The following is a 26,494-nucleotide window of genomic DNA, read 5'->3' on the forward strand; positions in this document are numbered from 1 at the left end:
CTGCTTCTCCCCCATTCCCTGCATTGGACAGAGCCAGAGGTCGCTCCATCCCACAGCTGCATCCCAGTGCAGACAGCAAGCCACTGCAGGGCACCTGAGACATTTTAAAGCACAGCAGGGCTTCTACCTCTGTTCCCAGCAGAAACACCCCTTTTTTTAGAGTATTTTAGAGTGCAGCTACACAGTGAAATGCTTCAAATATTACAACTACCTTCACCCCTATGTGATGGTTAGAGAGCACCATAGATAAAAGCCAGTGCCAGGCCTGCAGGGAAGTCTTCATTAGTGACAGTCAGCATTGACTTCAGCAGCACGGGACATCTCTGCCCAAACCACCAGTCCCTTCAGCGGTACCTCACCTAGTGTGGAAGCAAGATGGATGAGCAATGACCTTCTTTATGCCCAGTAGTCTCGTGCTGGGATTTTTTTGTGCTCACAGATGGGTCCCTGAGTTCCAGCTCTTGGCACACAAGCAGATCTTAACTTTTGCATCAAGGGAACTCATGTCTCAGGGAAGAAGAGTGGAGAAGGTTTTGGCAATGTTTGGTCCAAGCGGAGATTACTCTTGAATCTGAGCTGTGTCTCTCTGTAACACAAACCCATCTATGGCTTGTTGATACAAGTATTTCCGAGCCTCCGGATTTCTGCAGGCAAGTTGGCAGAAGACACCTCTCCGTAAGGCCCTGATAGACATCTTGGGAGACTCAAAACTAATAAGCAGCTCTGCCCACACGTAGGGAGTGTAACAGCAGACTAGGTCATGATGGGCCCTGGGCGGGGTGAGAAGCTGCATGCCAGGATCCAGATACAGCTCCTTTGTGGACACTCGAAGCTCTGCCTGGAGCCCAGCTCTGATGTGAGCACAGCCGCAGGGAGGGCAGGGGAGGGGTTTCTCACAGTGGCACTGTGAAACCCAAAATTGCCACTAATGCTATCATCTACACCACACCAGTAAGCGGCCTCATCAGCTGCTTGGGCGTCAGTGATGGTTAGATAGCGAATGGCACCGGAGCTGGAGCCAGCGAATCGATCTGAGGCTCCATCCCCTTTGCTGTCTGAACCGTAGCATAGAAATCGCGGGGCCTGGTCAGGTCTCTGTTGGTACAACCAACACTGTAACTCCTGTACTGACTGCTCAGCGTGCAGGGGAGTTTAATGGTGTTTCCCAGGGACACAGACTCTGAGGGCGCCTGTGTCAGGGTGGGCTGCGAGAAGGAACCTGGAAGGACGACAGCCATTAATCTATTATCATAATTACACCTCTATTATGCAGCACATTACAAGAGAATAAAGGCATGAAACAATGAAAATTAATTAAGCAAAGCAATGCAGACATTTGCAGAAGTGTTTTATGGATTATCCAAGCAGTACATGAGCAGCACGAGGAGGAGCGGGGCCCAGGCCATGGCAGGAATCCAGACTAGCTCGGCTTCCCCAGCCAAGCGGGTTTGTGGCTGGGACCCTCTTCTCATCTGTTCAATCCCCACCGCTGAGATCAGCCCCTTCGTGCAAATCTGCCCCTGCTCACTGGCTGCTGCTGCGAGTCCTTCCCCCCTCTTACTCCTAAAACTACCACCAATGCCTCCATGTTACTGTGAAAATAGGAAAAAACTCTGGTATTATGACAGTGTAGGACACAGAATGCAAGAGCTGGTTAGCCAGATGCATGCATTATCCAGAGGCTATCCTCTCCCCAAAGACTACCCATAGAGTAAGATCTACCTGCTTCTTTCCTGCACCTGTGCACTGAATTCAAGCACAGGCTCCCAAAACCTTGGCCAACCACAGCCCAGTCTCCATCAGGACAAGCTCTCACAGAGGTGTGTTGCACAGGTGTACAACTCAGGGCACCACTGCGTGTTTTAACTGGTTTTTTCTTGGCTTAGAAACAATTTGCCATTCCAGTGCCATGCAGCAACCCACGCCCACCCATTTTACCTCCCTTTAAACCAACTGTGGGCAGAGAAGTGGTTCAGAGAGGGAGTCAGAACAGAAGCATGTCCGATCTGACATGAAACTTCATGCCTCCCCACAGATCTGTTGCTCTGATGTTATGTCCTCATTAATGGGCTCCAGGGATTTGCTTATAGAAAGCTCTCACTCTGCAGAGAAGGGTACATGGATCTGTGGGGATCTGAATGGAGGCAAGATCCCAGCCCTGCACCGTCCTGTGGAGCACGGGAGGATTTTTCCTCTTTATGTAAGTTGCCTGAAGTCTTTTTTGAGAGAGGCGCCATTTAAATCTAATAAATTAATAAATACAACATATTAAACAAGTGGCCAAACTCACACCTATTCCTGGTAGGAAAAAATCCCAGAGGCAAAGCTCCAGCATGGACCCCACCATGATTCCAGAAAGGGGATGTGCCCCAGCCCTTCGCAGTGGTGAGAGCAAGGGAGACATGCTGGTGCAAGAAGGAATTTAGGAAATGCCATCTTTGAAGGAAGAGGACTTGAGACAGCTCATCCAAATTGGTCCAACAGGGGTGTTATTTGCTCTGATCTTTGGGATGAACTGGCTTTGGTTTTCCATTTCAGACTTCACGGCCCTGGAGTCTACCAATTCTCTCAGACCTGAGTGCATATGTGATGACACCTGGGCATCTTTATATGTGCCCTGGGATGATGGAGTGGTGGGGGAGGAAGGATTTGAATTAGAGCGGCTCTCAAGAGCCACCCTAAATAAAACACCAGCAATGTCTCATGTATTCAGCATCCTGGGCTTTGAAATGGCAACAGGGGCTCTTTAAGTAAACCTTGTTGAAGAAATTTTAGTGAAAGGGCTCCCACAACCATTTTGAAATGTGAGGACACTACATACATGCGATGCCAAGGCTGCTGGGCTGCTCTCATTCGAACGCGGCAGCAGGCTCCATTTCAGAAGCCATCGATCCCCTTGCACATAGAGAGACGCGCCCTGTGGGCTCCCAGGCACCATACGTGTCCCAGATGGCTTGATCTCTGGGAACCAGATGGGTACCTGCGCACCACGGGTACAGAGAGAATTACTACTGTTGCATTTAGAAAGCAGGTTTTTAGACCTAGTGCCCCAAGAATTGACACAACACCCGGTTGTTCAATAGCAGAAAGGCTTTAATAACAATACGACAAGCAAACTTATCAAACCAAATGACAGAAAAAGACTCTTTCCAAAATAAAAGGAGCTACTGCACAAAGTCCTAGTACATATTTAGCAGCAATAGTGTTCTCTCACAAATGCCGGCGAAGGAAGCTGGTCCAGTTTTGCAGCTTTCCCCATGCAGGATCCGTTGCTGGTTAAGCTGGTTGCGATGTAGCAGTGATCTCTCTCTGCTTCTCCTGGAGTGCACACTTTGATGGCAAATTCTGTTAGTTCTTATATTGTTTCATTGTATAACTTCAAAGCATTTTTTCTTGATAGTTGGCCACTTAGAGTCCAGACAAACAGGGAGAAAAGGGTGTTGATCATCATATCACAACTAGTAATTGCCTGGCTCCTGTTCTTGCATTGTCTAGGGGTAAAACTTGTGCATCTCTGCAGACCCTATAATTGTAGGTCTGAGCGTTTGGATGGGCCTGAGCAGTTGGACAGGATACTTAGAGGTGTCACCAAACCTGTCTTGGGGTATCTGTATATCAGCTGGGCACATTTGCAGTAGCGTGTACAGGCGATGGTTTGTTTTTCAAACTCCAGACCTGCACTGAATGGTTCAGACATTTTGAACGCCCTACCCCTTAGGATGTTTGTTGGGAGAAGTGTTTGTCACATACAGGACATTTTTTCTGTATCTTTTACAAGTTTCTGTTGAGATGCGTATTTAGCCTTTTGTTCCCTGTAGCTGCTATGTCAATTGAAATGTGTATGTAGCTTTCTTTTGGGGGTTTTAAACTTCATTGCAGAATAAGAAGGAAGTTTTTGTTACTTCCCTGCTTGCCATCTGACACCTCCAGGGAAGGAGTCCTACCTGACCAACACAGCAAAGAGCTACTTGGCCCAGCTCACAAAGACACTCTCACGGACCCAGAGGAACAGTCTTCCATCTCCAGCTTCCTCCGTGCAAAAATGAAGTTGATTTCCTACCTATAGGGACTCCTTACCATCTTGTACCACCTATACTTTTCCCAGAGCTTGACAAAGGGACTTTGATCCTGAAAGCTTGCAGAAAAGGACAATTTTCTTGTGATTCTCCAGTTGGTGTAATGAAAGATATCATTTTGAAAGGAAGAGCTCTAGTTTTTTGTCCGTCTATGTAGCTTTCTTGCCTTTACTGGCTTCTGAGACACGCGTACATGTGATGAGCGTGGCAGTTCTCTGTTGACCATTTCCTTGATTTGACATAATCTAGCACAGAGAATAAGACCAATTGGGGGTGCTCTATTTGGCATGGTCCCAGCTGCCACTTGCATTTTTGTGCAAGATGCATTGTTTTTTTAATTTGATCACAAAGGTTTTATGTGTAGGCCTTGCTGTATTCCCATCAACACTACAACAACCCTGGTGGGTGCCCTATAAGGAGCTCCACATTCAAGACACATGGAGAGGGAGCTATAAGTCTATTGCTGTCTTTGGGGGAGCCAGCAGGACCCTTTCCCATCAAAATACTCATGCTCCTGCCTCCAGGAATCTTTTTGGAAGAGATTGAATGGCCTCAGCCAAAACGCTGGAGCAGACCACCCAGAACAGACCTGGCAGCGTCCTGCCTTCTCTGCGCTCCCTGCGATGCCCACCCCCGTCTCCCGCGCCCCTTCCCGGCTGAACAGCACATCGCCCGCACCCTAGCGCCTCCAGCACTGCCCCCCGGACCAGTTTCCTCCTGTGTAACGTGCAGGCACAGAGCAGGCAGCCACACTCCGGGCAAGGAAGGGATTTGTGTGACACCAATGACCTCTCGTGGCCTTTTCCGTGTGCAACGGGTGGGTCATCTTTCTCTGAAGATGGACTGGAGCAGACAGGGTAACACGGGCCTGGACGGGACCTCCTGGCTCGTGCCCACACCCTTCCCAGCACAGGCAATCCCACATATCATCCCATGCTGAAATCTGTCAATCTGCTTCTTAAAATTAGTTGTTCCCTCCCACGGGGAACCTGCTCCAGAGCCTCCTGCTCTGATGGTTACAACCCTTCTTCTCAGCTTCAGCCTGTGTCTATGTGGGACTCCTATTTACTCACTTTTTCTGGAGCTGGCACTCTCCTTTTCTTCTGCATGGCTCTTGGCTCTCTCGGATGTAATCGCAGAGAGCAGTCATCTCCGTTCTCGGTCTGCTTCTCACAAGGTAGGACAAGGCAGTTCCTTTATTCTCCTCTCGTACAGCGGGCTCCCCATTTCTCTGTTCATCCCAGGAAGGTCTGCAAAAGTAATCTGCAGCACGCGGCCTTTGATGAGTTACCCGAGCAGCACGTGAGCAGCACAAGGAGGAGAGGGGTTATGGTGGGAATCCAGACTAGGTCGGCTTCCTGAGCCAAGGAAGTTTCTCGCTGGGACCCTCCCAGTCTCTCTCTGACTCCCGGACCAAGATCTGTTCCTTCATGCAAATCTGCTCCCTGCTCCCTGGCTGCTGCTGCCTCGACCTCCCCCACTTACTAGAAACATCACAAAATGAGCCCATGTAGTTGTGAATGTAGCACGGTGATGTAGGTTATGTGAAACACCAGCTAGCCAGGTGGAATCACATTTACCCACAGTGTGTGTCTGCCTCCGCTATCTGCCTCTCTCTCGTGCCTTTGTAGAGACCCCCCAAACAAGTCCCCAGATTTGGCCAAAGCCCACTGTCCCCCATGACAAACATCTCACAAAGGTGTATTTCCCAGGGCACCGGGGGGTATTTCAACTTTTGTTTAGTTTAGAAACTATCTGAGAGTCCAGCACCCTGCAGTGCCATCATCCACTGATTTTCCTTCCCTCCGACTGAACCTGGAAGACAGAATTTGCTCACCGAGTGTCAGGATGGAAGCACACGTGACCCGAGATGACGCTCCAGATAGCTATGTAGTCATTGCTCTGATTTCCCATCCTCATCAGGACGTCCATGGGGTCCAATGCTTTGTCTACAGAAAACTCTCACCCTGCAAAGAAGGGCACATACACCCAAGGGGTCTCAAGAGAAATCAGTTTTGAGTTGAAATGACACCTGATGGAGATTGGTCCTTTACCCGAGATGCCACCCTGAGCTTCTGAACGCTGGGTGAGCAGAGGGGCTCCCAAGCATACAGACCTCAGCAAGCAACAGAGGAGGGGATGAATGAGTCTCCACCACGTACAGCGGAGAACTGCTAAGGGGAAGCAATGACAAGTTGTTTTGCCCCTTGGCAAAGGATGCAATGACAGAGCAGGACAAGATGGGACCCAGGAGGCAGCAAGAGGAGGACAGTAAAAGAGGAGAGGTCACTCGTTTCTTCCCAAACGAGAATTCCTTTCCCTTTTATGAACCCCTGAGCAAGGATGTGGGACGAAGGCTGGATACAAATGGGATTATGTGTGATTAGGGATGACACTCTGCATAGCCCTTAATCCGGAGCTGGGATTGCCCTTTCTCCTCAATGGGTGTGTGGGTTTAGCTCTTTGCTTAAAGAAAGGGATTCCCTCTGAAGGGGGCACCACACATCTGTCAAGGGATCAGAGGGGAGAAGGCTGCAACCACACATTTTGGAGATGTTTCCTGAATCTGTGCTGGGTTTGTGTATCATGCATTCCCATCCTTCGTTTGCTAATAGTGGGTGTGGAAAGGTGTCTCTGAACCCTTAGTCCTTTCTACAAAAAGAGAAGAGGAGGAATATATGTTGACAGTCAAGGGCAGAGAGCTGCTAGGCGGGGAAACAGTGAAAAGCTGCTGTGCCTGTCCAAGAGTACGAGGACAGAGCAGGACAAGGAAAGGCCTGTTAGACTGCGAGTAGCTACTCGAGGGGCTAGCAGAGTTTGCTGACATGCAAACTCATCATGGAGCACAGATCCAAGCCACAAAGAGCCCCGTTGAGCCCAAGGGAGGTTTTTGTCTCAGGTCCTCATCTGACTGTGTCACGCTGACATACCCATAACTACCTCCAATCTTGTAACCTGCACCACACCGGGAAATGGCCTCATCTTCCCCAGGGACATAGGTGGTGGTTAAACAGCGTATGGCGCTGGAGTTGGAAACGGTGAATCGGTCTGGGACTCCATTCCCTTCGATCCCCTCGCTGTGCCAGAGAAATTGTGGGGCCTGGCCCTGGTTTTGTTGGTCCCAGTGGACACAGCAGTGCCTGTGCTCACCGCTCGGTGTCCGAGAGAGACTGGCAGTGCTGCCCAGAGCCACGGACTTTGCGGGCGCTTGAGTCAGTGCGGATGCGAGAGGGAACCTGGAAGAATGACAGGAATTAATCTCGTCTCCTCACTGAGCCTCTGGTTTTGTGGCAGACAGGGCAGGACCAAAAGGCAAGAAACTGGAAAAAACACCTGTGGGAAGAGAACCAGGGATTCATAAAGCCCAGGACGTGGCTGCCCTCCCCTTCGGGGTACCTGAGCAGCGTGTGAGCAGCACGAGGAGGAGCGGTGCCCAGGCCACGGTGGGAATCCAGACCAGCGTGGCTTCCCCAGGCAAACAGGTCTCTGGCTCGGACCCACGCAGTCTCTCTGAACCCCCCAGAGCCGAGATCAGCCCCTTCACACAACTCTGCCCCTGCTCCCTGCCCACAGGGGCCAGCGGCTCCCAGCTGAGCTTGGCAGGAGGAGTGAGAGTATTCAAGAGGTCAGGAAGTGCAAGCACAGAGGAATTCAGATGTTACCAGGACAAGGGCTGCCTGGGGACCTGCCGGGGGAAGTCAGAGACCATCAGCCCCCTGCCGTGACAGCTCTAATGAATACGTGTGTGCCAGGCCCAGCCTGTATCGGAAATGCTTTCCCCCTGCAGGGGTGTGCTCTGCAGGGCCCGGGGGATGCTAATCCCTCCCTGGCCATTAGACGCCATTTATCACCTTGCACCTGTGGATCCCAGGCACCATCCTTGTCCCAGATGGCTCAACTGCAAGGGCCCAGATGGATCTCCTGGGCATAGGGATACAGAGAGACCTACTACAACAGCACTGGTGCTTGGCCTGTCCTCGGCTCAAGGGGGTCTTCCCGGCCAGTACTCGTCCCTTAAAGGACCTGGGAGGAGATGTACATTTAAGGCATATTGGGTTGGAAGAGCTTTAACTCTATTGCTGTCTCTGGGGCAGCCAGCATGGCCCTTTCTCCTCATAATATTACCTCTCCAGAAATCATCTCGGGGCAAATCAAGTGGCCTTAGTGAAAACGCTGGAATAGACACCCCTAAAACAGACCTAGCAGCATCCTGCCTTCCCCATGCTCTCTCCTCTGTGTTATGACCACCCAGCCGAGCAATAGGACTACGCAAAGCTTCGGGTGGTGATTCGATTCAGAGATTTGGCCCAATTCGATGGCCAAATCTCCAAATCCAAATCAAATCAGGGGACCAATTGAAAGGTCCAAATCAATACAAAGCTCTCTGAATCTTCAGAAAAGATTTGGAGAGCTTTGATGATTCGGGCAGTCCCCGGTGGCTGCAGCAGGGAGCTGCAGCTGACTCCGAACTGGTAAGTACTAGGGGTTGGGGACGGGGGGGGGGGCTGGGGGAGGGGACCATGGGGGGACCCCTGCCAACCCCCACAACCTTCCAATTTCCCAGTACCACCCCGCCCCGCTCCCCCAGCCCCACCATGGCTGCCCCCCACATGGCTGCCTCCTCCACACACACACCCCACCTCCCCCACCAGCTCAGTACTTTAAAGAAAAGCCCGTGCTGACTGGGTGCTGCTGGGCAGGGGCGATCCCCGCTGCCCCCCCACTGCCCCATGCTGCTGCTCCTACACATGTGGGAGGAGGCACAGTGATGCGTGTGTGTGTGTGAGAGGAGGCACAGGGGTGTGTGTGTGCATGTGTGTGCAAGCTGGCACAGGCAGTATCTGTGCAAGTGCATGTGTGGAAGCACAGGGGTGTGTGTATGTGTAAGTGCATGTCATAGAAGGCACAGGGGTGCAAGTGTGCACATGTGAGAATAGGCATGGTTGTGAGCATGTGTGTCTACATGTGAGGAGGCACAGGTGCGTGTATTTATGTGTATGCGTGAGAGGCACAGGTATGCGTACGTGCATGTGTGCACGTGCGTGTGTGCCTGAGGCGGCAAAGGGGTATGTGTGTGCTTGTGTGGGGAGGCACAGGGCTGTACGCACATGTGCATGAGGAGGAAAAGGTCTGTGTGCATGCGTGAGGAGGCATGGCGGAGGGCAGCAAGGCGGGGAGTCAGCTCCAGCCTGCATCCACACCCACCCTACGCACAAATCTGGAAGGCACATGCCCCCCATGTCCTCCCCAGGAGTGCATTCAGCAGCAGGGAACCAGTCCCCCTGCAGCCCCCCTGGTCCCGGGCTCCATCCTGCTCCGACTGGGGCCACACACAGCCCTGGCTGGGCAGCAGCCCCAGCCCTGCCCAGCTCCCTCCCTCTGTCACTATGGGGGCCGCAATTTCTGCCCCAGTGCAAGGCTTAGCGGGGAGCTGCAGGAGGTGCTCTCCAGTCTTGTGTTTGACACTCGAGGCTTCTCCCTCACAATCCTTTTTAGCATTTGTTCTTCCAAGAGACACTTGGCCAACTTCTCAGATCAGATTTGGGGATCAGGCAAGCCCCGGTAGGGCCTTGCCTCCTCACATGGAGAGTAGTAAAACACTAGAATAGGTTAACCAGAGAGGCTGTGGGATCTACATCCTTGGAGGTTAAGGCCTCGGTAGAGAAAGCTTTGGCTGGGGTGATATAGCTGTGGGTGGACCTGTTCTAAGCAGGGGGTTGGACTAGACCAGGTGACCTCTTGAGGTCCCTTTCAGCCATCATTGTCTGTGATGGGACAAGCCATGTGTCTTACAGGGAAGCTCTTTCCATCCCCATGCCTCAGCCCAGTCTGTCTGTCCACTGCAATCTCAGGTGTGTCCCTCCTGCCAGTACTGTGAAGCCCCACTCCTACCCCTTCAGAATAAAACCCATCACAAGCCACTTTTCCTTTATTATATTTTAATATAATCTTCTTGGGTGGATGCAAAACAAGGCTCACGTCATTCTCCAGACTGGGGGGCAAGGAACCCAGCAATGGGACAAGGACAGCCCTCACTCCTGCCTAAAACAGACCATTCCAGTACAACCCCCTCCCTCCCATTCATATAAATTAAGTCTCTCTCTCCTGGGAAAGCAGCAGGTGTAGAAGAACAGCTCTAAAAATAAACATGTCTTGCATTAGGCCCCTACCCCACATCTTCAAAGTTCAACCCACAACCATGCCTGCGGCCCTGCCCCCTCTACACGGAGGCCTTTGGGTGTGGGTGCACGTGAAGCTGTGCAGGCAGGTCTCTGAGAGGGGATGGGCAGGTCCTCGAGGAGCCTCCCCACAGCAAGGTCACTCCCGGAGCCAGTTAATGCTGACCTGGCCCGAGGCCTCCAGCACCTCCCACTTGCAGTCGAAGTCACCGTTGATCTGGCTGATGGACTGCTCCTCCACCACCCAGAGCTGGCAGCTGGTCTGCGTGATCAGTCGTGCATCATGGCTCACATTGATAACCGCTGTGAAGAGACAGGAGGCAAAGCACGAGCGGGCTGGGAGGCAAAGCAGAGGTCATTTCCATACTGAAGGAGAATGGAAAGACCCCACGTTTTCCCCATCAGCCACTGCCAGGACAGGGCTGGGCAGGGAAGGGCATGACTGGGACCCAATGGGGACCCTAGCAGGAGGGCCCTGCTTGTAGTATACAAACCCTCCCGTGGGACCCACGGGTCCACCCCCAGCCAAGTAATCCTTCTGCTTCCCTGCAGCCCCATGCCAGCCTAGATCTGACCCATGCACCTATTACTACCTTCCTCTGCCTGACAGATGGGACCCATGAGGCCACCCCAACCCAGTATCGCCATCCACCCTTCAATCCGATCCATGGGCCCAGTATTCCCCCAACCCCGGCCTCCTCTGATCAGGGCAGTGGACACCTCCCACCGCGCTGCTTCCACTCACCTCCATGTACGTGCTGACAGCATCACCCAAGGGATCAATTGATTCAATGCACAGATCATTTGTGGGTTCATTCTGGGGAAGTGACAGATCCCAAAAAGAAGCCAGGAGTCCTGAGCCACAGAGCCTTCCTCCCACCCCCTGCCCTCCTTCCCTCAGCTAGAAACAGGACCCAGGAGTCCTCCCAAACCATGCCCCTCACTATGGCAAGCTGGACAGCACTCCTTTCGAAGAGCCAGAGCAGGGCACAACCTGCAAGTCCTGGTCCTCATGCCTGCTCTGCTCTAACTCGCTTCCTTCCCAGAGCAGCGAACCCGACACAGCCCCGTTCCCATCCCCTGGGTCCATCAGGCTCCCTGCAGGTCAGCTCAGCAAACATCACACGGGTTTTCTGCCCCCCTGGCTAGGAAAGAAAAGGGCCCTGAGATAAGTGGGGTGAAAGGAGCGTCCAATCCCTTCTCCTTCCCCAAAATGCCAGGATCCAACTCCCCACCCACCTCCCTCCACTAAGAGCAGCTCAAGGTCCTGTGCTCCTACCCAGGGCAAGGGCAATGCGCTCCCACCCAGGGCAAGTCTCCGCTCCCTGCCCCAGCTCTCCCCTGCATGGCCGAACCCACGGCACTCCCAGGGCCACAGCTCCAGCCTCTCCCTGACTTCTTCCTCAGTGGCCAGCCCTCACTCCTGGATTCCCAGCCTGTCTCCCCTTTGCCTCAGCCCTCACATCCTGATCAGCTCCCTGCACCCTCAGGCCCTAGCTCCTCCATACTCACCCTCTCCCCCATGCCTGGAAGCCCCAGCCCCACACCTGACAACCTGCAGATCTGCATGGTGAGGGCATGGCTCTCAAGGCTCAAGTGCCCCAGGCACTTGTGAGCATCCTGGTAGGGCAGGTGGATTTGTTTCGGCCACGTTCTCCTCCAAATTGGACTTGGTGATCTGGTGTAGAATGATACTAATTCTACAAGGCCGTGAAGTAATGAATCTTGCAGCATTTCATGTTGAGCAAGGTAACGGAGAATACCAAAGAGCGGTGGTTCCCCTACTGTAACGCACTTCTTTGATAGTAAAAGGTCTCTCTCTAAAGTACTCTATCGCTCACATATGATAGTGGATTTACATGATTATGCTTATACACGTTTAAAATATTACACGTTTATAGCTAGATAGTATCAAGAAAATCCTGAGCCTTACAGTAGAATAGGGTAAGTCCTACCTGGATCTTGTCCATCATCAGGTATGAAAGGCCAGCTTCTTCCTCCTTTTCCCCCTCCCCCAAATCTGAACCTCCACCATCTTCATCTTCTTTGTACTCTCCTGGTGGACCAGCTTCATCTTCATCTGCTTCATCCTCCTCATCCCCTTCTGAAAGGCAGGTAAATTAATTCCTTACAGCTTTGCTTAAACCTCAAAGGCTTGTTTGTAAACTCATCTTAAATGAGCTTCTGAAATCTGACTCAATTCAGCTACAAAACCTTCTCCAGAAATCTTTAAAAAAAGACAGGACTAGAAGTAACATCCCACTTTTTCCTCTTTCTATAGGAAGAGAAAACACAGAACTGAATGTGCCACAGCATCAAATATGAGTTGACGGGTACAAGAAAAAAAAGCAGCTTTTGCTACCAGCAATAAAATAACTGCTTTTATATAGTTATATCTCAGTGTAAAGATGTGTACTCACGTTTTCCTAAGTGCAGCTCTCCTTTAACTGTGCACAGCATCCATGACTACTCTCTTTGCTAGTGCATTGCCCACCCCCCCCCCGCATTACCCAATAGGAGCAGTATGTGATACTGCCCTTCACCTGACACACGTAGCTGATTTGTGGTCCGGCAGTTCCACAGTCACTTTAGTCTGAATTTTATATTTAGATACTGACTGAATGGCATAACCAATGACTGCATGTTTAGAGAAGTCACCCTCATCATCTTCATCTTCTGAGTTGGGGGCCTCATTACCTTCCTGATCAAATCAATCCAGGTAGGTGATCTCCTGAAGCAGCTCAAAAATCCTTTCCCTGTAATCCTTCAGGTTTGTGATGTCACAGCTGAAGAAGTCCAGGTCTTCAAGATTTTAAGATTTTGCTGAAAATGAATTAAAATTGCTCACTGAGATGAAATAACTACTTGGTACGTCCAATACTGCACTGCTGCCTCCTAAATGTCACTGACTTTGCTGGCTACCTCCCACCACCTCTTCTCCGTTGCTGTTTCCCATCGTACAGAGCTCATGTAAGAAGTCTTCGTGCTGACAGTCAACATCCCTTCCCCATAAGATCAGACATTCTCTCTACACTCCCTTTGAAACAGGTTTGACCCACTTTCCATCCCATTAAAATATGTGTCTTTGCTTCTGGATGCCCCAAAAGTACATGTGTCTTCAGAAATATGATCCTATAATCACCCAGGGAGATGCAAAGCTCTCCCATTCTCTGAGGCCAGCACAGCCAACTGTCCCAGCGCCAATCCTACCATGCCTGGTGCACAGACAGCTTTCCATGGGGTGAAAACTGCAGGGGCGGTAGCTTTGCCGAGGCCATGAAGCCTGCCAAGCTTCAAGACGATCGGTGCAGGGTTTTGGGGGGAACTGCACCTCGAGCTGCTGACAGGCAAAACTCGTGACATAGATGACCGTGTGTGTTAAGGTGCAGCGGGCTGAAAACTGCAGCGATGGTGGCCCCTGCTGCGGCCACGAGGCCTGCCAGCTGTCAAGGAGATTGGTGCAGGGCTTCTGGGCTCGAGGGCCTGCACCTCTGGCTGCTGACAGGCAAAACTCGTGACATGGGTGCTCGTGCAACTGCGTCTGTTTTGAGGCACAGGACCTGGGATCACCGCAGGCCTGGCTGCTACCAGTTACCAATTAATCATGATTCCCTCAGGGACCAGCTCAATACACAGCACCAAGAACAATCCACTGCCCCAAGACAGATGCCTTCAGTGCACTTAACAAAAGATGAAGCCTCTTCCGACAGTCTACACGACGGGCTCGCGGGTTTAGAGCCTTCAACCGGATTGGGCTAGAAGGTTCGCGTGGAAGGAACTCTAGTCCGCCTCTCTTCTTTTCTGTCTGTAACCGCAACTCAAGCAAGTTTTCCTGCCTGCACCGCGACCATCTTCGGTGTAAGTAAAATAATCTTAATCAACCACTAAGCTTCCGTGCCTAATTCTAGCGCACCGCCTGCATTCCCCGACCCGGCGTGTCTGGGCTGCTGGCCACAGCCCGCTGCGCGCCCCCGAGGGCCTCGGACCGCTCCCGGCCCGCACAAGCTTCAGCTAAGTTTCCCCAAATACTCAATTAAGCCAGGATAATATTGTAATTGTTTTGTTTGTTTTCCCTTGCATGCCTCTTACTACTAGTACCACTATAAATTTCATATGCTTCACAATAAATAACTTTTATAGTCAAACTGGTGGTAACCAGGTGTATTTTTCCTTCTCTACTTCCCTTCCCCACTTGCTCTGCAGCAACGCTTCTTTTACCTAAGCCAAAGATCCCTGTGAAGCCCAGAAATACTGCGGGGTCCGCTCATCAAGAGGCTAGCACTACTAGGACAGTTAGGGCAAAAGATTGGGACGTGCTGAGTTTAGACATATAAGAGGATCAGCTTGTATAGGCTGATGGACCCAGTTTGGCTCAGGCGTGCCCTAATGAACTGAAAGCTGGCCCATGAGGGTGTCAGCTGGACACCCAGCCGGATTCAGAGGGATTCTGTTCACTGTGTGCTGGTGTCTGACTGCAGTGTAGTGTTACCTTAATGAACTGATTCCTGGCACATGAAGGTATCAGCCTGTACATGCTGACAAACCTGGCCGGGTCACGCGTGTCGTGTTAGAGAGAGTGAGTGAGTGAGTGAGTGAGCGAGCGAGTGAGTGAGTGAGTGTGTGCGCGTGCGTGCGTGCGCATTTGACTGATTTAGTGGCTGGAGGAACCCGGCCCCACTGAAACGGAGTCCTACAAGATAGCTCCATTGGGGGTGAGCTCTTGCAGAAGAGAGATACAGCTCTGTACAGAAACACAGGTAACACAAGCAGCACATTGATAGAATTGCAGAGACCCTAGAAATGTACCCCTAATAAATGAGCACACCCCAAAGTGACAGGCAAATCTGGTAACAGCTGGGATCATGGCTGGAAATCCATTTTGGGCCACCTCACACCATCTGGGCGAGGCAAGACACTGGTCATCAATTCAATCTGTAATCTCAGCCTAAATGCCCGGTCCTTAGTCAAACGTGTATACTTAGTACCATGGGAATGGGGGGCTGTTAGTTGGCAGCCTGGCAGGAAGAAACCACGCTCTGGTCCAGGCCAGACTGGTCAGTGGTGTCAGGGAGAGTCCCCCGGTGCCATAGAGGCATGGTGTGGGGTGGCCCAAGAAGGATTTCCATCTCTAATCCCAGCCCATGAGAAATTCCTTCCTTGAGCCTGTCTTCTTAGTACAGTGGGGATGGGGGAACTGGCCCAAACAGTATTTCCAGCCATAACCCCAGTCCAAAACCAGGTCCTTATTTGGGTCCATGTACTGAGTACAGTGGGCATGGGGGGCTGTCAGTTGGCAGCTTGGCATGCAAAAACTGCACTTTGAGCCAGGCAAGACTCTGGTTGGGGGGTATGGGATAGTACCCAGTGCCACAGAGGTGTGGGGTGGCCCAAAGAGGATTTCCTGTCGTCAACCCAGCCCAAAACCCAGTTCCTTATTCAAGCCCATACACTTAGGACAGTATTTGCGGGAGCTGCCAGTTCAGGGCCTGGCACAGCCAAACCGTGTCATCTCTAATCCCAGCCCAAATCCCAGTTCTTTATTCAGACCCCTGTAGTTAGTGACATCTGGGCGGACTATCAGCTGGCAGCCTGGCACAGCCAAACCATTTCCTGGGACGGGCTGCCACCTGATAGTCCGCCCAGAAAACTGACGGGCTGCCTTGACACTGCCTCGTTGAGGTCTCGCGGGTATAAACCAAGCGGTAGCGAGCCATCCTTCTTTTGTGCGATCACGAGGCTATTGACCCAGGGTGTGTGGGCTTAGTCACCTTCATAAGGACTCTCATAGCTTCCAGCGTTCCGAGGGCAGTCTTCTACGTGCCTAGGGTTGCACAGGGAATTTTTCTACACCCGTGCACCGCTGGTGGTACTGCCAGGTCGACACAGATGTGGTAGGTACCGGGAAATTGGCCCACCCCTTTTAAAACGTCCGGACATAGTTTGAGAAGGTCCGCCTTGGTTGCGGGTATGGCCGGGGCCATTCCGTGGACTCGTCTGATGAGGTCTGACGTGGTGCATGCCACCCTACCAGGTACTGATGGGTTGCTATCGTCGGTTAGGTAGAAAGGTACATCAGATTCATTAGCACCAGATTTGCAGCCTGCAATGCCTGCACCTTTTGGTTTCATGGGTGCACCGCCAAATGCGACTAATGTAACATGAGTTTGAGCCTTGCAGTTTTCCTGCAAAGCCTTTGCTACAGCTATCGGAATAGCGTTTGCCTCCCCTCCAGTATCTAACTTCAAATAAGCTGGCAAGCCAGCGGTCATCACTGTGCTATACCAGGGGTGTAGGTTGTAGCCGTGTTGGGCTAAGGACATAGGCAGACAAGGTTCCTTGGGTGAATTTGATATCTTGTATTAGACCAACCCAAATAGTTGGAGAATAGTTATTAAGCAAGCTTTCGGGTTCAAAAACCCTTCGTCAGGCTAGGGAGGTTTCAGCACTTGGTGTGTGCTCTTTCTGGATGGGATGAAAAGTCAAGAAGCCAGAGGCTGGGCTGGGCTGGGCTGGGCTGGGGAGTCAGTGGCCAGGCAGACTGTAACGTATCAAAACTCCTGTGTTGTACCTGCGCTATACCAGGCACTCTGCTTATCAACGGTCGGTGAGTGCTGCTTGGCAGACACTGCGCCCATATAGAGGGTACTGACTCCTTTTGCAGATTTTGGAGCCTCTCCCTTTGATTTGCACATTTCTGCAAAGTGGTTCGCTCCAGAGCATTTGTAACAGGTTTCTCCAAAAGCTGGGCAGGATCTAGGCTTGCGTGTGCTTCCGCATCGTTTGCAAACTTTGCCCTTTTGCAGCTTGATGGCCCTCCTGTGGAGCAAACTGCACCGGTGGTTTGCTTTGCTTTTGCAAAGTGCTATGGCAGCTTTCCTTCTGCTCAACTGTATGCAAGCTTGCTTCTGCAGAGAGCCTTTGGTCTGCCTACTCCGACAGGTCACTTCTGACACCATACAGTGTTGGCCTTGGCCTCGGGGTCCCTGGGACAGGGTACTCACTCAGACCTCCACGCCCCTGGGCTTCTGTCCTCGAGTCAGCGTTCAGCAGAGCGACTGGTGGGACGGCAAACAGCTTCATCTTTATTAGCAACAGGATTCAGCAACACACGCTCACAGCTTGCGGGTGGGAGAACAACAACAACCACCACCCGCACACCGCACCCACCGGGCATCGGGGGAAGGACTGGAGCGTGCCACCGCAGGCCCCTTCCAGGCGCACGCCATGTACCGCAGCCATCCCCAGCATCCTCTGGCCCTGTGAGCCTGCACGACACCCCTCCCGCAACGTCTCCTGCCCAGCGAGTGCAAGGCACCGCGGTGCCCCTGCCCACCCAGGCAGTCCAGAGGCATGCCCAGATTCATTGCCCCCGTCTCTCGCTGGCTGCCAACCGGAGACAGAGGCGCCAGATTTGCAAGGAAGCCTCAGCCCCACGATGGCAGCGTCTCACATCAACCCTCTCCAGTCCAGCGGGGCCCTGCTCCCAGCAACAGCTCTCTTAGCGGCACACAGGCACGCTGGGAGTCCTTCCACAGGGGCAGGGTTCAAAGGGGCAGCTAATAGTAAGCTCTAATCCCTGAGGAGGAAGGGAAGGCGCGTCACTCGTCTATGCGAATGTGCTTAAACGCTGCGTGTAAACGCGTTTCAAAGCTCTTAAATCGCTGAGTGTGAACGCACCTAATTGCATTTGAACACGCCTCATCATTGAGCGTGAACACGCTTTAACTGCTGCCTGTGAACGAGCTGAGGATTGAACCAGAGCAAAACCTTTCCAGTTTGGCGTGTGGGGCCTCTCCTCTGCTTCATCTCGGTTGCTCTCAGCGAGCTCACGCATAACAACAGTTAGACCGCTCGCTGCTGCGCGTGAACAGGCTTCGCTGTTTGTGTGCACACACTTCGTTGTGTGTCCACGTGGTTCGCTGTTGTGTGTGAACGTACTTCATCACGCAGGGTGAACGAGCTTTGTCACCGAGCGTGAACACGCTTCAACGCTGCGCAGGAACGAACCGAGAACAACGCGAATGCAGCGACACCTTTCCAGTTTGGGGCACGGAGCCTGTGCTTTGCCTCGTTTGAATCGTTCCAGCGTGCTCGCACCCGACCGTCAGATGAGAGCCCCGCTCCCTCGACTGTCACAAGCAGCCTCCGGCCCCAGGGAAAAATCCCTGCGGCAACGCCGCCCCCCGCCGTGGGGCCCACAGCACTGGCATCTGCCTTGCTCATGTTCCCGTCCCCTCACCGCCTCCCTGCCTCTCTCGCCTCCGCGCTGGCTGTTGGAGCACAGGAAGCGGAGACGAGACGCTCTCGGCAGGAAGGTGGAGAAACGCCCCAGCGTGATGACAACATCCTGACTTGAACCCTGCCCCGGCACTGCTCTCCTCAGGACCACAGCACGTGGCTTCTGCCCGGCCCTGCTCTGTCCAGGGAGACGCGGGACGGACGCGGGAGGCTGCCCCCGCACAGGAAAACTGCCCGTCCTGGAAGGCGCTGCCAACAAAGGGCTCGTTAAATCCCCAGCGGGAACGGACCGACCGTCAGGAGCCCTCCGTGGGATAAGAGGCTGTCAGCTTGCCCGCTGCAAGCACTGCGGCACTGCTAGCGCCGTAAGCCATGCCCAGCGCGGTCGGTCGGTGATAACGCCAGCCCGGAAACTGCCTCCTGGGAGCCCTGAAGACGTGTGGAGCTTGTCAGTTCAGGGGCTGCTGCTAACAAATGCAACAGCCGCAGCAGCAATGCAATGACACAACTAGCGATGGTTGTGGGGCTGGCAATACTAAATACCGTGTAATGTCAACGGGAACACTTTGTCACACACTCCGAGAAGTCGCACGTTACGGTGTCCTAAATAGCAGTGCTGACCCGCCCTGTGGTTTGCCGACAGAAAAACATGCGATCTCCCCAAAAGTCTAGACCCACTTCACACGTATCGGGGGAGGGAAAAGCCATGAGAAGCTTATCATATAATAGAAAAAATCAGCTCTAAGGACGTGCTGTAAGAGGTACTTTTCAAATGTAAATCGTGGAACTCACCAGGCCGCGTAGATGAAAACAGGATACTTTCCCCGCAGTCATCTTAACGGGTACGCTTGTTTTACCATCAGGATCAACCTAGGAGATGTTTCAAAAAAGGAGTAAGAAAAGGAAAACTCAACGAGAACTCAAATTAATATAGGGACAGCACATAAGGAGAGTAAACCACAGAAAGCCAAACAGTTACGGCCATCCAACTGGCGGCCCGTGGGCTGTGTGCAGCTCCCACACTCCCAGTCCCAAATCTGCTTGCCCCATCGCTTCGCTGCTGCTGCTGCCACCAAAATCCCCTTCCCTAGCCCAGCATCTGCTTCCTGCGTGCCCACTTCCCCCCGCCACCCCTTCTGCACTAGGGCCAAGGCAGGGCGGCACAGTCCTGGTGCAAGGGAGTCTGTGGCTGGGGAGGTCCTGCAGACCCCTTTCAGCTCGTGCAGGATGCGGCTCTGGTGGGCATGCAGCCCCTACAGCATGCGGATAGGGGGGCTGCAGCCCCAGCCACTCAGAAATTGGACGGCTTTGTTGTCAAACAAGACGTTTCAGGAAGCAGCGGTTCTAAACAGAGAGCAGTTACTGGAAAACAAAGGGTAGGGAAGGGAGGAAAAAGAAAGGGGTAAGAAGCGAGCTAGCTTACAAAAGCTTACGCACCTCTGATTGACTTAGTCTATGAGGTGAAAGCCTACCCTGCCTGTAGCATGAGTCTTTCGATGTAGAAACAACGTAACAGAAGCATCTGCAAAGCCCCAGCTGAAAAGGAGCTATAAGAGGGGTGGCAATCTACAGCCCACAGGCTTCATCTGGCCCACAAAGAGGTCTGATCTGGTACGTGGGATCCGTCTCACAGGGTTGAGCGGCACTGCCCCTCCGCTCCGCAGCAGCGCGCTCCGCGACCGACCCTGCTGCTCTACCGCAGCGGTTCTCAGTTTGCGGGTTGTGTCCCAAAAGGGGCTCACAAGTGCCTATGAAAGGGTCACGAACAAACTTTAAAACTGGATCAACAAACTTTAAGAGTGGATTGTCTTTTAATGGAGGAAAATGTGGGCAAAGGTGGTTTTTCCCTTGCAGGCTGGCAGAGGTCCAGGGATGCTGGGGGACTATGTGTTAATATGAATCTGGAGAGGGTCTGGGTCAGAAGTACAATAAACCAATTTAATCTAAATCAGTTAAAGTCTAATACTACATCCATCCAGGCTTATCTTAAACCCGTTTCGGCAATCTTGAAAGTGGCTTACGTGCACCATCCTTCTGTTGTGTTCCAGATCTGAACCTGTTTCCAATCTCTTGGACCAGCTTGTGTGTAATTTCTGTCCCAAGCCTAACAGAGGAGTCAAGAATTTAACAGCTAACGACACTACTTGCTTGAAGAACATACCAAAAGCATCCAGCAAATGTACTTGTGCAAAGCATTTGCACGTAACAATATACGTTTATATTTCATGCCTTTGAATGGATACGTTCCTTAGGGAACATGTGCACATTTGATTTTTCAGCAATGAAGTTCTTCAAAACTAAGATGGGAGCCAGGTTGTTCCCTCAAGCCTGTGCAAAGTGGAGGATGAATGCCCCGATCTCTCTGCCAGGGGCCACAGAAGGGTAAATTTAGTATTAAGTAACATCAGCGTCAACCACTCTTCAGCCAACTGACTACCAAACAAGGAAGCTGCTCAGACGTAACCCACTTGTTTCTCCAAATCAGTTCAATTTGTTGCAGTTTACCTGCGGGGAACAGGCTAGAGAGTCATCCTTCCTCCATGCATGAACTGCCCAGGAGCTCATCCACTGGGAAAAGACAGGGAGACACACACTACTCCTGCCATGCCTCAAGGGTAATTCCCTTTGGCTAAAAACAGACCCAGGACTCTTCCTCCCCCTCTTGGCTCCCTCAAGAGTCTTTCATTTGGGGATCCTAGAGGTAAAGTACCCCACTCCCTACCATAAGTACCTGTGACCTGAGATAACAGGACTCCTGGGACAACTGTGACTAATCCATGCTAATTTTCATTCAAGCCTCATGTTTAAATGACTTCTCCCTCACTCCCCTTTTGATAGGAGTTAAAGACCAGTGATAAAGCCCTTGTTTGCTTTCTGCCTTAGGTACTTACTAGTGCTCCTCTCTCACTGCACCTTTGCGGAGCCTGGAGCATTAGCTAACAGAAGAGGTTCTGCAGACTAAACAAAGTATAGGATTTTGCATGCAGCATGTGTGGACACACACACACACGCGCACACACATGCACACGCAAGCTTGCAAGGTTTTCCAGCATAGCTCCAGCAGAATGACACTGTCAAAAAGTGGGATGCAAGGAAGGGGGAGGAAATGCAGAGAATTACACGGTCTGTGGATTCCCCAAGCTCAAAACGCATGATATTACTTCACTATAATTGAGCCGGTATTGTTCCAAGGACTAACTTAGGAAAAACAGGTGCAAAGAAAAGACCTATTCCTAAAGCGAACTGAAATTATTTCCTCCTCCGTAAGTTAACAAAAATAAAAGGAAAGAAGAAATCCCTTTCAACTGCAGTTTTGACTGTAGCATAACCTCCCCGGTGCCTTCCCGGGTTGCAAGCAGCGGTGACAGCCGGCCCCCCATCGTTAGCTGTGGCTCCGTCCCCTCCACCCCGCCTGGGCAGCACCTCCCTCTGCCTCCTCTCTCACCACAGGCGGCGTTGATCTGCACCCCCGCCACGCCCCTTCCCCTTCCCCTTCTCCTTCCCCTTCCCCTTCCACCAGACCGGACTTAACCAGCTGGAGGTAGCTGTATCGGAAACCAGATCGGTATCAGCCAATATGCCTCCTTAAATATCAGCTATCGATATCGGCCCCAAAAATCTCTATCGGTGCGCCCCTAATATAAATTCATAACTTCAAAAAAATATTTTAAAGGTATTATTTGGTTATTGTCCCAAATTTCATTAAGCTTTTAATAAACATAAGAGTATCTTACTACTCAGAAAGAGCTTAACTAATTTCCTTTTTCTCTAAAAGCTGTAAAATGATCAGCAATTAATAAAAAAGCACAGGTTTCTGGGCAAAGTCTTCAAAAGCCAGAACAACACTGCATGTTGTGGTAGAGTTTGATTGGGTGCATCAGTAACTCAGCTAAAATGTCTTTATTAAATCCAAAAGCCAATAGCAGATGTATAGTGACTTTAAGCCAGTAGTTTTCAACCTTTCTTTTAGTAAGTGTACCCCCGGCAGCCCCCTTTTTAAAAAGTGTACCCCCAGGGGGGTGGGAGCAGCCGGATGCGGAGCAGGTGGGGGTGGCGAGCGGTCAGACATGGCGGGGGGTGGCAAGGGCCAGACACAGAGCAGGGGCACGGTGAGTGGCAGAGCAGCAGCAGTGCAGCTTCTGTGGGCCCTGCTCTCCCTCTGCCCTGGCCCTGCTCCTGTGAGGCAGCAGGTGTGCTACATCTGTGCCCGCCCCTGTATATTCCCTGGGACCTTTCAAATTACCTCCAGGGGTAGGCATACCCCAGGCTGACAACACCTGCTTTAAGCAAATGCTCTAAAACACTGACAAAGAACGTTTTGCGTTTGAAAGATTGTCTAACTTAATTCCAACCATTCAGTTGGTCCAATAAAAGTGATCACACCCAAAAAATCCTTGCCTCTTGCATACTTCCTGGATCATCACAGGTAGCACATAACTCTAACCAAACGGGTGCTCAAACCAAGGGGTGCTCAAACATCGCTCTAAACAAAGCCATGCCAGGGCCCCATCCATCTGTGCAGAGGGAGGCAGGGGGCACGCCAGCCCCAAGACAGCGCAGAAAGGGGGCTTTGTCAGCCTCAACCTGAGCCCAAGGGGCTTGACAAGGCCCCACTACAGCAGCAGGTTGGGGGCGTGCCTGTCCCCACGGCAGTCCCACGGAAGGAAGAATGGCCAGGCGCCAAACCAGCCATGCAGGGGAAGAAGGCAAAGCTCCAGAAGAAGTGCAAAGTCCTGAACTTAAGACAGAACAGTCTCATGCACCGCTACAGGCGTGGGACCAACTGGCTAAGCAGCAGCTCCACAGAAAAGGACCTGGGGGTTACGGTGGACAATAAGCTGAATAGGTGCCAACAGTGCGTGCTTGTTGCCAAGAAGGCTAACCGCATACTGGGCTGCATTAGTAGGAGTGTTGTCAGCACTGAGAGAAGTCATTATTCCCCACTTTTCTGCACTGGTGAGCTTACATGTGGAGTACTGTGTTCAGTTTTGTGTCCCCTACTACAGAAGAGATGTGAACAAGCTGGACATTAGGAAAAACTTTCTGACTAAGAGACTGGTGAAGTACTGGGACGGCTTATCTAGAGGGTGGTGGACTCTTGGAGGATTTTAAGGCCCAGCTCGACAAGTCTCTGGCATGATCAAATTAAGGATGGTCCTGCTTTTAGCAAGGGGTTGGACTAGAATAGTTACTGGAACCCCTTTCAACCCTAGTTTTCTATGATTAGAAACATTTGGAAAAACAGCAGTATAAGAAACAAAATTGGCGATGTAGCATCCATGGGCATCTACAAGCAAACAGCAGCTACGTCCCCATTGCAACACGCTCCCCTGGTATAGCGTGCCGCTACGGTGAAGTAGTGGCTAAAAATAATCATGTGCCACACATACAGCACAGTAAAGTTGCCATAGTGACACATGTGGATGCGCCCTGTATGTTGTGTTAGAATTTGATTGAGCGTGTCAGTAATTCAGTTCAAATGTCTTTATTAAATCCAAAAGCCAATAGCAGAGATACAATTACTTTAAACAAATGCTCTAAAATAGTGACAAAGAGCCTCTCAGGTCAGCTCTCGTGGTGTGGTGGGTTAGCATGTGATACTTACAAAACAGCCCTGGGGAAAGGATGCCAAGGTTGTGAGTTCAAGCCTCACTGAGAACATTTGACTTTTAGTTGGGATGCTGAAGCAAGCATGTGCGTGCCCTTGGCTCCTGTGTGGTGGTAAGGAACCAGCAGCAGCAATAAGGTGACCTGGGCCAGCTGTAGGGAAGTGGGAAGGGGTTTTCTCCCATCCCTATTTAGTTGAGGGGAGAGCAGGAGGAGTCTGAACTGCGCATCAGCGTCATTGGCTTCAGACAGTGTTCAGGTGAGTGCACAGAAGGGAGTCTTAAGAGAAAGTTAAAGCATTGTGGGTTAGGACACATGGAGGTCAAGGGGAAAGGGACCTGGTGAGGGGGGTCTGCTACAGACCACCACATCAAGGAGCAGAGCTAGACTGGGAATGTTTGCGGCAGCTCTCAGAGGCCGTACAGTCTAGGGACATGGTTGTCATGGGGGACCTAAACTACCCTGACATCTGCTGAGAAGAGCAGTCAGCCGAATCCAACCGTTCACCTAACACAGGAAGTATATGGTCCCACTGGACTTGGTGTTGGCTATGGGGGATGACCTGGTAGGGGAACTACAGATTCGTGGTCACCTTGGGGACAGTGACCACCACTCAATCAAATTAATCATACGGCGTAGAGTGGGTAAGATAATAATAGGATGGAGGTGCTTGACTTTAGGAAGGCTAACTTCAGCATGCTCAGTTTAACCAGCGATGCACTGCAGGAGAGGAGTACTGGCGAGATGGGAGTCCAGGAAGGGTGGTCGTTCCTAAAGGAAGTGATCCTTCAGGCACAGAGGGAGATGATCCCAGTGCGAGGGAAAGGGGAGAAAGGGGCCAAAAAACTTCCTTGGCTAAACACAGACATCCAGAAGAGCCTAAGGGCAAAAAAAAAAAGAAGGCATATAGGTGGTGAAAGCAGGAGGAAGCTACCAAGGAAGAGTGTATTTACTTGGCCCGCACTTGCAGGGTGGCAGTTAGAAAGGCCAAAGCAACTACAGAGCTGAGGCTGGCAACTCAAATTAAAGACAACAAGAAGTCTATTGTCAGGTATGTAGGGAGCAAAAGGAAGGCGCAGGGCAGCACAGGACCCCTACTGAAGAAACAGGAGCAATTAGTGACAGACAGCGGGGACAAGGCTGAGCTATTCAATGAGTTTTTTGCCTCAGTGTCCTTGAACAAGGGTCAAGATCAGTCTCCTAACAGGTTCTTAGATGGGATCAGAGGGATACCAGCCTACCAACTGTCAACGCTAACGTGGTGCAGAGTCACCTGGATGAACTGGATGTGTTTAAGTTAGCAGGCCCAGATGCGCTGCATCCGCGAGTACTAAAGGCATTTGCCGGTGTCATAGCAGAACCACTGGCACGGCTGTTTGAGCACTCGTGGCACTCGGGTCAGGTCCCAGAGGACTGGAAAAGGGCCAATGTGGTCCCCATTTTCAAGAAGGGGAGGAAAGAGGATACAAGTCATTATAGGCCAGTCAGCCTCACCTCCATCCTTGGAAGTCTTTGAAAATATTAAGGATCATATTTGTGAGGGTCCAGCGGGAAAAATAATCGTAGAATCCTAGAAGTTGGGTCAGAAGGGACCTTGGAGATCTTCAAGTCCGACCCCCTTCTTGGGCAGGAAGAAAACTGGGCTCAAATGACCCCAGCCAGGTAGGCATCAAGCCGCTTCTTAAAGACCCCCAGGGTAGGAGCCAGCACCACTTCCCTTGGAAGTCGGTTCCAGATCCTAGCCGCCCTGACCGTGAAGTAGTTCCTATGGGTGTCTAATCTAAACCTACTCTCCAACAACTTGTGACCGTTATTCCTTGTTATCCCAGGGGGCGCTAGGGGAAACAAGGTCTCCCCCAAACCCTTCTGGTCCCCCCTAGTGAGTTTATAGACAGTCACCAGGTCCCCCCTCAGCCTTCTCTTGTGAAGGCTGAAGAGGTTCAGGTCCCGTAACCTATCGTTGTAGGCTCTGCCCTGCTGTCCCCGGATCATGCGGGTGGCCCTCCTCTGGACCCTCTCCATGTTGTCCACATCCCTCTTGAAGTGGGGTGCCCAGAACTGGACACAGTACTCCAGCTGCGGCCTGACCAGTGTTGTGTAGAGGGGGAGGATCACCTCCTTGGACCTACTTGAGATGCACCTGTGGTTGCATGATAAAGTCTGGTTAGCCCCGCCGACCGTACCTCGCACTGTCAGCCCATGTTCATCTTGGAGTCAATAATGACTACAAGATCCCTTTCTGCCTCCGTGCTCTCAAGAAGGGAGTTTCCCATCTTATAAGTGTGCTGCTGGTTACTACTGCCCAAGTGCAGCACCCTGCACTTGTCAGTATTGAAACGCATCCTGTTTTTGTTAGCCCACCCCTGCAACCTATCCAGGTCTTTCTGCAGTCTC

The 26,494-nt window shown here is 51.8% G+C and overlaps 1 long non-coding RNA gene across 10 annotated transcripts in view; it reads right to left on the bottom strand.

The window, feature by feature from the left end:
• Positions 1–3,119: 3,119 nt before the first annotated feature.
• LOC132246427 (uncharacterized) overlaps positions 3,120–26,494 on the bottom strand; it is a 28,664-nt gene continuing 5,289 nt past the window's right edge. For 4 of the 10 annotated variants that reach the window (XR_009457701.1, XR_009457698.1, XR_009457700.1 and 1 more), the window contains 3 exons: positions 19,286–19,363; positions 12,953–13,078; positions 9,999–12,359 (listed from right to left, as the gene is read on the bottom strand). This is a non-coding gene — a long non-coding RNA (uncharacterized LOC132246427). Of the gene's footprint in view, positions 4,322–5,149; positions 6,044–9,998; positions 12,360–12,952; positions 13,079–19,285; positions 19,364–20,514; positions 21,867–26,494 lie in introns of those variants that run through there. The other 6 variants (XR_009457703.1, XR_009457702.1, XR_009457705.1 and 3 more) reach the window with 6 other exon arrangements.

The sequence above is a fragment of the Alligator mississippiensis genome, chromosome 16 (assembly GCF_030867095.1).
Source record: "Alligator mississippiensis isolate rAllMis1 chromosome 16, rAllMis1, whole genome shotgun sequence".
NCBI lineage: Eukaryota > Metazoa > Chordata > Crocodylia > Alligatoridae > Alligator > Alligator mississippiensis.